The sequence below is a fragment of the Manis javanica genome, chromosome 3, assembly GCF_040802235.1.
Source record: "Manis javanica isolate MJ-LG chromosome 3, MJ_LKY, whole genome shotgun sequence".
NCBI lineage: Eukaryota > Metazoa > Chordata > Mammalia > Pholidota > Manidae > Manis > Manis javanica.
In genome coordinates this window covers 183,741,281-183,753,637 of record NC_133158.1, presented here as the reverse complement: position 1 = coordinate 183,753,637, position 12,357 = coordinate 183,741,281, and the positions used below count along the sequence as shown (strand labels likewise).

At 37.6% G+C, this 12,357-nt stretch overlaps 1 protein-coding gene and 1 long non-coding RNA gene across 2 annotated transcripts in view; one reads left to right on the top strand and one right to left on the bottom strand.

The window, feature by feature from the left end:
• MARCHF1 (membrane associated ring-CH-type finger 1) overlaps positions 1-12,357 on the bottom strand; it is a 937,042-nt gene that overhangs the window by 240,860 nt on the left and 683,825 nt on the right.
• The window catches only part of LOC140848237 (uncharacterized), a 42,981-nt gene continuing 33,630 nt past the window's right edge, over positions 3,007-12,357 (top strand). Inside the window, exon 1 of the long non-coding RNA XR_012128804.1 lies at positions 3,007-3,058. This is a non-coding gene — a long non-coding RNA (uncharacterized lncRNA). The remainder of the gene's footprint in view (positions 3,059-12,357) is intronic.

The window sequence follows — 12,357 nt, the reverse complement described above, 5'->3', positions numbered from 1 at the left end:
CAAAATTTATGTTATTCTTCTTAAAACTTCCATCACTATAGTTTGATGTCTTTTAATTCATATTTTGGATATTAGGTAACTCTCTGTTCATGAGGAGATACCCTGAAACTATCAAATAGGAAGCCTCATGATTCAGCAGTCCTGAAATTAAAGGTGAAGGTAGTAGGAGAAAAGAATTCCCTTTAGAAAGTGGGGAATTACAGCTTCAATTTTATAAGGACAGGTGGTTTACGTGAATGCAACATTTAAAATATCATGTTTGAAAAAGAGAATGCACAGATATTGGGCAGTCAATGAGTGACTGTTGTTTCCAAGCACAACTTCCTCCTTCTAATAACTGAACTACCTTTTCTATGAGAAATTATTCTGTTCAACTTTGCTAGTCTGTGTGCACACTCCCACAGCAGTACACAAGTGACCCAGGCCTGGCCAGTAACAGTGCCACACCTCACACCTCCCTGGCCATAATGATTGTTTGAGAAAACAGCACATGACTGAAGCAGGGTAGGTCAGGCTGCTCCTTACCAATTCTCTGCAAGAGCCCAAGGGGAAGGTACCCTATTGCTTCTGGGGTCAACATAATTGGTATGATATGAACTTTGACTATTAGAAGACATAAGAAATTCAAGAGAAGACAGAAAAGTTTTAACCTAGATTCTGTCAGGCTTGGAGCCACATACGGCCTTGGTCTTTTCTGTATGTGAGACCTGCTTGGAGTATGGGGGGTGGGAGAGGGAGCCTATAGCATGATTCATCTCACATCATTTGGAGTCCTGCCCTTTGGGACCAAGGGAGCATTGACTGACATGAGAAGGAAGGAGTGGGATGAGGACACCAATGACCAAGGGGTTCAGCTGAAAAGCAGAATGCAAAGTGGGCAAGGGATCCATGTTTGACCAATCAGTAGGGAAAGGAAGTGTTAAACAGGAGTTGTGTTGAGATTAGTGAATTCTCATGGGTCATCTTATAAATGTTCACTGTTTTCTGCAGCAGAAGTAAAGGACAAAAAATAGAAAGGATGAGAAATAATAAGAAAAAGAAAACAATTCCTGTAATAGGGCCAAAGATAAAACAAGTCCAAGTTTATAGTAGTCATACGGAGTCATAACCTCCCAGTAGTTGAACCCAAGTCGGAGATTGCCCTTACAAAGGCAAGTTATTCACATTCACACTGTCATTCACGTAAGAAAACTGTCTTTGGCATTCCAGAGTGTTCTTTCTGTTCTTACCAAGGTGAAATGAGATAAATTCAGTGCTTTGTTCAGGCTTACATCTGAGGTATCTTTTCCTTTGAGCTGCTGCATATGATGTTCACCTTTAGATCAAACCACTAAAAGCAATAGGCACCCCTCATATCACACTGCAGTTTCTTGGTACATATGCTCAAATATCTAGAAAAAATATTATACATACAATTTAAGGACATTTTTGTTTTTCTTTTGTGGTTTACTTGAGAAAACTGTTGTTATTGACTCAGAGGAGAAAAATAATCTGTTCTAAATTAGGACAGAATAGCTTTAACATTATTACAATTCTTGAAAAAAAAGGGATAGGAAGAAACCCATGCAATCTGATTCAAAGATAACCCCCATGGGATGAGATAGATATTCAGGGTATGGCTACTAGTAAGCAATGGAAAAAGTCCTCAGGCAGGCTGACATTATCCAGTAATATATCAACAGGTGGCATGTGGTGATTCAGAGTCAGTATTGGGAAGGTCCCTGCAAACAGACAGGGCTGAGCAGGTACATATTCTCGGGGATGGAGAGTAGGAATGCAAGGACATGCTGTGAAGACAGGCAAGTACTTAATGTCATCAGGGAGAAGGGATGGGAAATGCTGGGCCTGGGATTTAGGACTCTAGCCTCCTACAGGGGAAGTTCAGAATTTGAGTCTTACTGGAACTGAGGTGCCCAGTAGCTTATTGATATAAGAAACTTGGACTAGGAAAAAAAAGGATAGGTTAGAGACCCAGATTATTAAAGTAATAGTACAAGGCCAAACCAGAAAGAAAAGAACAAGGGACATTACTTTGGTCATTTCAACATAAAGGTCAAAAGCATGATAATAAATAGTGTTAACAAAAAAGTTAATATCTATCAATTATCTAATGTATGCCTTGCACTATGTTGTTATATAGATAATATTTAATTTTTAAAAATTAGCTCATGACAAGGTTTAACGAATGCTATACCCCAAAATACAGCACCATGGCCTATTAAGTATTTTAAGTTGAAGGAATCTGAGAAATGACTTGTGCAGGTTGGACTTTCTGACCTTCCCCATGAAGGTCATCAAACCCTCCTGTGAGAGGCACCCTCCCTGTACCGGAAGAAAGCAACATCCTCATCTCCTAGATGCCTAGACCAGGCAGTGTTGCTTCCCCCAGTTTACTACATTTAGTTCATACCCATTTTTTTTTGACACTACCACATTTTTCCACATCTTTCCACTCTTCATCAAACCTCCCAATAGGTTTAACCTCTTCTTTGCATACTCTTTTTCCTCTCAAGTAAACCTTATATTCAGTGTGCATGCTTTCCTCTTGTTAATCTGTCTTTTGTTGTGAGGACCTAGCTGAGAATTTAGAAGAGTAGAAGATTAATATATTTTTCCACCTCTGCGCCCATGATGTACAAATTATTATTACTCTTTCACAGCTGGGGACTCTCCTGAACCAAGGTGACCTTTCCCAGGCTGGGAGGGGAAAACCATCCCGCAGCTGTGCCCACACCGCTTCTGTTACCACCTCCACCAGTTCTATCTCCTGGTCATGTTCCAGCAGCTTCTGAAACAAAATCTCAGGGTACACATCTCAGGGAGGAACAAGGTGGCGACCAGGGCGAAAGATGGGAGAAGGTTGCGGAGTAAAATGTCAGAGGTTGTGGTGTAAAACGTCAGGGGTGCCTGCTCTCCGCGCCGCGCATGTGCAGGCCGCCTCCTCAGGGTGAGTGCGTCTTTAAATTTTGTACCTAGTGTGCTTTGCTTTCCCTGTATGAGTCCTGCCCCTGGATGTGAATCATCAGCCTCTACCGCAACAGCAAGAGAAGTGGGGAAGGTACATTTACTTTAAATTTAGGGTTTTGTTTTGTTTTGAAGTTAGTTTTATTTGTAGGAAAATGCCAAATTGTGAAGAGGGCATCTAAAACATTTTTGTACAATTTCTCTTATTGTTTGAGGTACAAAATCTACTAGCTTTTCCAAAATTTCTTGGCTCTATATTTACAAACTCTCTCCAGTCTTTTTGTTTGCCTGCCAACCAGGCAAAACTTGTCTCTTTCTGGTACTATCTTGCTCACAGCATGGAGCAGCAGCCAACACACACAGCTCTTTCTCGCTAGTTCTCCTAGATCTATGGGCTTGTGCGGCACTTCGCACTCCTTTCTAGATACTGCAGGTCAAAATTCCATCAAATGTGAAACTAACAGAACATCGTGTACAGTTTTCCAGATCGCAGTGCCAGGCAGTTGGCTTGTTGCCTGCAGTCAGCAAGAAGTGAAAAAGGACACACAAACACTGGGTCCCGGCAGGTGCGGTGGGTCAGGCCAGCAGGTAACTGACACACCTCACATTCCACTGGGCAGAGTTTCTTTTCATGGCCTCCTTTAACTGCAAGGGATATTTGGAAATACAATCTTGCATACATAGAAGAAGAAAGGTGATTTTGAGGCAAGTTAGCTATTTCTCAGATAGCATTAATCACATCATTTAATTAATGTTATGCTACAATTATAAAATGACTTGCTTACATGAAAATTATGTATGTTTGGAAGTATACAAAAAGGTTTAGTACCTACAAAACCTTTGAATAGGTGTGTATGAAGGAAATATAAAGAATGGATTAAACAGTGTTAATATTCAGAAGAATTTGGATCTCAGGGTGTTTCTTCTTTCTTAAATAAATGTCTTTAAACTTCTGATTCAATTTAAATGGACTAAAATCACAAAATTACAAATCATAAATGATCTAAGCAAAGAAATCCAGTAGAAGCCTCTGTATTTAAAGGAAATGTTTATCATCAAAAATGTAGTGAATGAACATACCTTTATATAATTTTGATATTTTAATCAACTTTTTCCATGAATCCACCACAAACTGGTCTTCACTATGCTGGTAAAGGGGACATCTACTCTATTTAATATTCATTAATGTTTTTCTTCGTTTTTGTAAAATGAATGTTTATAGCCAAAATTTTAGGTATTCTGAAATGGTTTTTCTTAAGTGGCAAAAAAAGCATAGTTAAAAGTTTCATCTTGTTACGTATAATAATATTAGCTAATCTATACCCATAAGAGGACTAAATGTCTTCAAATGGGGTGATCCTTTCTTTTGGGGTGTTGTTTGATACCCTTAGGAGGCAGATGAAATGATCTGATGGATGGATGAATATTTATGCCTGAGAAATCATAAATTTATTGAAATTTTTTGGAACCCCAGGAACATTTATCCTGGAGCTCCAGGACAAACAACTCTGCCAATTCACAGACTGAAAATCTGGATGGCAAGTTATTTTCACCTTTGCCATTGATATGTGATCTTTGATAACTTTCATATTGCTTATTTTTTCATTTCTGAAAAAATAAGACCTAGTAAACAATGCCCTTTTATAGGAACTGCTGAAATCAGTAATCATTAAATAGTTGTTAATGCTTAGCAAATAAAAAATGTAATAAATATGTTCCCCTAACAATTAATTTTCAAGTGAGGGATTTTTTTCCCCCAAACAGCAACTTTTTCATAGAAAATCTGTGATTCCCACCAGTATATATCCCACTTCAGATATTTTTTGATTTATGTGTTTCAAGCACTTGCTGAGAAATTCAAATCCCACATGAAAAGATTTCTGTCTGATTTGTAAGCCTCTCAACCTCGGATCTTATAAAACACTACCTGCTCTTAATCAATATTCTTTTGAATCAGCCAAGATATTTACTGCCAAATGAAGGAATGTGTGCATAAACACCTGGTGACAAGAGATATGCTAGTCTTAACTCTAAAATAGTTACATTGAGTCGCACTGAGTTTGCAGGTCTAGTGTTGCTAGAAATCAGAGTCACAGATTTTAGAACTTCATGTGATTAAAAATTAAGTATTCCAACATGCAGTTCTCCATTATCACACGGAATAAATGACATAAATGGCATTAGTCCCCCAACTGTATTAGTATACAACTTGAAAATTTCCCCACAGTTTCTCATACAGGTGTCCCCTTTCTATAGCTTGTTCGGATTCAAAGTGCATGACAGGCATTTCATCTAAAGGAACTGGTATTTCACACTCTAATAGTCAGTCATAGTTAATGAGTCTTTCTGTATAGCAGTATTGTCAAATATTGATCTGGAATTATGCTTTTATTATTCTCATTTAGCCACAACCAAAACAAAATTAAGACAATAGCTTTTTCCCCTTCATTCTAAAAAAAATTTACGTATAATACACGATGTGAGAATATGCAGGAGTACAATATTCTGTTGTTGTTAGTGTCTTAACTGAAGAATAAAAGTGAAATGCTAGTTTTTTTCACTTTGTTAGAAGAGGCAGTAATAGCTAATATATTCCCACAGTATCTGTCAAGTGCTTAAAAGTAACAAGTTTACCCCCAATTAAATGAATGTCAGATGAAGGATAGTCACTGTGAAAGACAAATAATGTCCCCGTGAGTGAATATGGCCACATCCAAATACCCCATACCTGTGAATATGTTACCATACTTGATAAAAAGGACTTTGCGCATAAACTAAGGATTCTGTGATGGTGAGATTATTCTTGATTACCATAATGGGTCCAATATAACCAAGAGTTCCTGTAGAAGAGAGGAAGGGGGGGTCAGAGTTGGGTAAGAAATGTGACTGGTGGAAGCACCTGTGAGAAGGGGTGGGGTAGCGACTGATTGATTCATTGTTGACTTTGAAGCAATAGAAAGGGACCTGGAGCCGAGGAATGCAGGTGGCCTCTAGAGCTGGAACACGCAAGCAAATGGATTTCCCCTAGAGACTCCAGAAGAAATTTAGTCCTAATGACACCTTGGTTTTAGGACTTCTGACCTCCAGAAGTGTAAGATCATTAATTTGTGCTGTTTGAAGCCCCTGAGTCTGGGTCGCTTGTTACAACAGCATTAGGAAACTCTAACAGTTACTCTGGGACTCCTCCACATTTCAACATTTATAAATCTTTAGTGGAAACTTAATTGCTAAGTACAGAAGCTTTTAGCTTAAGTGTGTTTAAGTTCAGATGAGATTTGAGATAGATTTAAAGTTTTAGACACTGAAAATTATTCCTAAAATGGTACTTCAATATGGCAATTAAGTAGAAATCTATCTATATACATTTATAAAATTATGTATCACATCTAAAATTGCATATATATTTTCACATAAATGATGAATAATAATAAAATGATGGAAATTACTGTTTTTTTAAACATTGACAGTAATAAGACATTATAGTAAATATATAAAATCAAGAATAAATAAATGTTTAGTGTTCATAAAATAATGAGTTTTTCTAATATTCCTGGCACACTAAATGTTAAATTCATTATATAGTAAAACAACTTTTTGATTTTGTAATGATTTTAGGTTACAAAGATAATAAAAGAGTTAACACAGATAATAGAGTTCCTGTATATTCTTCACTCTGCTTAGCCTAATGTTAACATTTTACCTAAATATATTTACCAAAATGAATAAATCAATATATGTATACTACTCTTAATTAAACCAGGTACTTTATTCAGATTTGACTAGTTTTCTCATTAATGTGTTTTCCTGTTCCTGGATCCAATCAGGGACACCACACTGCCTCTACTCAACATGTTTCCTTGCTCTCTGATCTGTACAAGTTTCTCACCATTTCCTTGTTTTTCATGACCTTCACACTTTAGAAGAGAACTACATAGGTATTCTGTAGAAAGCCTACCAATTTGGTTTTGTCTTATTATTTTCTTATTATTAGACTAGGATTATGGATTTAGGGCAAGAGCACCACAAAGTGGTGCCTCTCACTGCATCACCTCAGAAAGTACACGCTATCAGTAATATGAATTATTGCTATTGGTTGACCTGGACCACTTGGTAAGGTGGTGTATGCCAGGTTTCTGTATAGAGTATTTTCCCTACATCCGGAGGTGGGGACATAAGTTCTGCAGGGAATGGAACAAAAGAACTCATGGCAATATGTTAGAACCACCATATTATTAATAAATATTTTGGGGAGATACTTTGAGGCTATACAAATATCCTGTTTCTCCTTAAAGTTTTTCTTACTTATCTTTTTTTAAAAATTATTTTGTTGTCATTAATCTGCAATTACATGAAGAATATTATGTTTACTAGGGTCCCCCCTTCACCAAATCCCCCCCAAACCCCATTACAGTACTGTCCATCAGCATAGTAAGATGCTGTAGAATCACTACTTGTCTTCTTTGTGTTGCACAGCCCTCCCCATGCTCCCCCCCCGCCACATTATACATGCTGATCATAACGCCCGCTTTCTTTTTCCCCACCCTTATCCCTCCCTTCCCTCCCTTTCTCCCCAGTCCCTTTCCCTTTGGTAACTGTTAGTCCATTCTTAGGTTCTATGATTCTGCTGCTGTTTTGTTCCTTCAGTCTTTCTTTGTTCCTATAGTCTTTGGGTTTGAGGTGAGTCTCTTGTAAGCAGCATAGAGATGGGTCTTGCTTTTTTATCTTTCTATTATTCTGTGTCTTTTGATTGGTGCATTCAGTCCATTTACATTTAGGGTGATCATTGAAAGACATGTACTTATGGCCATTGCAGGCTGTAGATTCGTGGTTGTCAAAGGTTCAAGGTTAGCTTCTTTAGTATCTTACTGCCTAACTTAATTTACTTATTGAACTATTTTAAACACTGTGTGCTCATTCTTTATTTTTCTCCTTATTCCTCCTCCTCTGTTCTTTATATGTTGGTTGTTTTATTCTGTGCTCTTTTGTGCTTCCTTTAACTGCTTTTGTGGGTAGTTGATTTTATCTTTTGCCTTTAGTTAGTATTTGGTTGGTCTGCTTTCTTTGTTGTGATTTTATTTTCTCTGGTGACATCTATTTAGTCTTAGGAGTGCTCCCGTCTAGAATAGTTCCTCTAAAATACCCTGTAGAGGTGGTTTGTGGGAGGCAAACTCCCTCAACTTTTGCTTGTCTGGGAATTGTTTAATCCCGTCTTCATATTTAAATGATAGTCATGTTGGATACAGTATTCTTGATTCAAGGCCCTTCTCTTTCATTGCATTAAATATATCATGCCATTCTCTTCTGGCCTGTAATGTTTCTGTTGAGAAGTCTGATGATAGCCTGATGGGTTTTTCCTTTGTAGGTGACCTTTTTCCTCTCCCTAGCTGCCTTTAAAACTCTGTCCTTGTCCTTGATGTTTGCCATTTTAATTATTATGTTTCTTGGTGTTGTCCTCCTTGGGTCCTTTCTGTTGGGAGTTCTCTACACTTCCATGGTCTGATCAATTATTTCTTCCTCCAGTTTGGGGAATTTTTCAGCAATTATTTCTTCAAATACACTTTCTATCCCTTTTTCTCTCTATTCTTCTTTCGGTACCCCTATAATGTGGATATTGTTTCTTTTGGATTGGTCACACAGTTCTCTTAAAATTGTTTCATTCCTGGAGATCCTTTTGTCTCTCTCTGTATCAGTTTCTATGTGTTCCTGTTCTCTGGTTTCTATTCCATCAATGGCCTCTTGCATCTTATCTATTCTGCTTATAAATGCTTCCAAAGATTGTTTCACTTTTGTAATCTCCCTCCAGACATCATCCCTTAGCTCTTGTATATTTCTCTGCAGCTCTGTCAGCATGTTTATGATTTTTATTTTGAATTCTTTTTCATTAAGATTGGTTAGGTCTATCTCCTTCTCAGGTGTCGACTCTGTGATCTTTGTTTGCCTCAAATTCTGCCTTTTCCTGCTAATAGAGATAGTTTGTGGAGCTGGCACGAGTGACAGCTGGGAGAACATCCCTTCTTGTTGGTTTGTGGCCTTCCTATCATGGTTATGAGCTTTATTTTTAATTCTTTTTCAGGAAGACTGGTTAGGCCTATCTCCTTCTCAGGGTTTGCCTCTGTGATCTTGGTCTGTATCAATTTCTTCTGCCTTTTCATGGTGATAGATATATTTTTGGGGAGCTGGCGCATGTGTTGGGTAAGAGAAAGTCCTTTCTTGTCAGTTTGTGGCCTTCCTCTCCTGGGAGAACAGCAGCCTCTAGCGGCTTGTGCTGGGCAGCTGTGTGCAGATGGGGCTTCTGATCTTGCCCAGCGGCTGTGGAGTTTATTTAGCTCTGCAGTTGCTGTGGGCGTGGCCTGCCTCGGACTACTGCTCTGATATGCTGGAACTGCGTTGGAGGAGGAACAGGCGGGAGGCTGTTTATCACAGTGAGGGGCCTCCAAGCTGTGCTGCAGGGGTTCAGGTGCCCAGAGTTCCCTGGGATTCCCAGCTGCTGGGCTAAGTGTCCTGGGGCACATCCATCCAGCTGTGGACTCCCTCTTCCTTTAAGACTTTCAAAAAGCACTCACTTTTCTTTGTCCCATGGGCACCCACTGTGGGGACCCGCTCACAGGTCTTACTGTCCTGTTTCCCTAGTTTCCAGCACCCCACGCACACACCGTGTCTGTGCTCCGGTACGGATGGCTAGGGCTGGGTGTTTAGCAGTCCTGGGCTACCTCTCCCTCCCCACTCTGACTCCTCTCTTCCCACCCGGGAGCTGGGGTGAGGGGTGTTTGGGTCTCGCCGGGCCGCAGCTTGTATCTTACCCCCTTCATGAGGCGCTGGGTTCTCGCAAGTGTGGATGTAGGCTGGTTGTTGTCCTGTGTCTTCTGGTCTCTCTTTTAGGATTAGTTGTATTTGTTGTATTTTCAAAAATATATATGGTTTTGGAAGGAGATTTCCACTGCTTACTCATGCTGTCATCTTGTTTCTCTACCTCTTGCTTATCTTAACATTTATCAATGAATCTTCTTGCAGCAATTGTTACTGAGGTGTTCTAATGGTAATTTTCTATTTCTCTCATTCCTTCCATATTTTTTTAATTTGGAATTTTTTTCAAGAAAGATTTGTCTCTTTCCTCCATTTATTTATTTACTCAACCATTTATTAATATCAGTATTATATTAATACTGATATTAATATATATAACATTAAAATTAATGATGTTAACTAATATATAATATTAATGTTATTAATATGATAAATGGAAAGTAACACACTGGAAAAAATTTAGGCAATACTTAAAAAATTTCATGCATATCAAAATCATTTGAGGAACTTGGTAAAATGAAGATTCCTGGCTCTCCCCCTTTTATTTGTATATTTAGCAGGAATGTGATGCAGTACAAAATTGACATTTTAACAAATATGTCAGGTAATTTTGATACCTGCACATGAAAAAAGTTCGAGGCATCTATACATCATTTGGAGTAAATATCAATGATATCACTCGTAACTTTAATATATGTGAAAATATAGTACTTGAGCTTCCTTTTTTTTTTAAACCTGTCAGTATATGGATTTGGCTGGACACTTATTAGAAAATCATGAGGGAAAATGTTTTAAAAGGTCACATTAAGTAGAAGTTCATGCATGTTATGAAATTCAATGTTACATCTTGCTTTATTTACTATAATCATTGATTAGGTAAGTAAAAGAGTAAAAATCCTATCTATTAAACTTGGAATAATATAACATTGAAGAGTTCCAGGAGTAACAATTCAGTAAGAAAAACCACACAGAAAAGAATACATGATAAATTCCTAGGGTGAGGATAATTTTCATTTTTTCAAATACTTTATCAATCTCTTTGTAGCATTTGGTAGGTATAACCAAGGGTTGGTTACAAGAGGCAGTCACTCACTCACCCACAAGGAGCTTTAATGAGAATTATAAATGGGTTTGAGCTCTACCTCTGCCTTCTTGCTAGAAGTATGATAATAGAAAAGTTATCCTTTGTAAATCCTGGAAAATAATATAATTCCTTTAAATCTTGCATGAAAAAACTGGCATAAACCATATATTTGACAAATTATTATTATTACCATTACTATTATTTCTTTTCCATATAAATCACAAAAAATAAACCTGTCTCAGATATCCACTTCATTTTTTAGGGCATATCTAAGCAAAGACATGTTCATTAACACATATTAGAAATGCTATGGACATACTTTTAGCACTTACATGCATGAGGTACTCCCCTCAAAGTTAATGTACAAGCCCTTTATATACTTTGTTAGTTGATACTGAAGTCTAAATCCACATCTTGGTCAATATAGTAAGTTCATTAACACAGTGTGAGAACTTCTTTTCCTATAATTGCAACTACGGCAACATAGCTTCTGAAATATATTGCAGTACATATGTATTAATATATATAAAACAGTAAAAGTCCTTAATGCAGGAATATTCACCATATTTCCTCTTGCCCCAATTTACAAGGAATGGAGATACTTGCTTTCTGAGTCCAGCTCCTGGACTTGAATTAATTTGAGAATTTTGATTAGTGGGTATATTCCAGAGAAATTCCAAAAGAAGCCAGAAATACTACTTTGATCTGTCTAATAGAGATGAGAGAGAAACTGTGTGTGCTCAGTCAGGGCTGACAGAAGGAGAAAGAAATGTGAAAGGGCTTGAATGTTGAAGATTATTTTGATGTGGAGGTAAAAGTGGATTAGGAAGAGAGGCTTTGGAGAGGCTCTGGGCTATTTGGGCTCAGGAGGAATGAGAAAAGGCAGATCTTGAGAAATGGTGATAGCTTTATATCAAATTTCCATCGCTCTGCTTTGAGATAGGCAAATAAAAATGTATTATTTTTAGTTCTCCTTATTATTCTTTGCATGAAACAGCAGTGAAGACTGACCCATGTGGAACCTGGGGATTCAGTCACAAACGATTTCTCCTTTAAGGTACATTTTCAGAGAACTTTCTCATTTTGGCATATCATTAACTGAAATTACAGTCGCTTTTGGTGATATTGGCATTCTTGGGCCCTGGCAATAATAAAAAAAAAATATGAGAATGAAATCTATAGTAATTACTTGCTCACTGTGTTTAATAAGAAAATTTAAGAAGAAGCATACAGCTTGATCATGCTTTATTTTCCTACTGTTTTAATCTTTCCAAAACAGTCAAATGAGCCTTTATTGTTGCTATTCATGAAATCAAATGCCCTTCGCACTGAAAGGACAGATGGTACTGGCTTTCTAAAATTATTCAGTGATATGGACAGAAACTAATCACCTGATAGAAGAAATATGCTGAAATGATAAAAATCCATGTCTCCTTCTAATATAGCTATTATTAATAGGGTGGGTTTCATAAGGTCTCAGAAGATAGAATATTTCATCTGTCTAT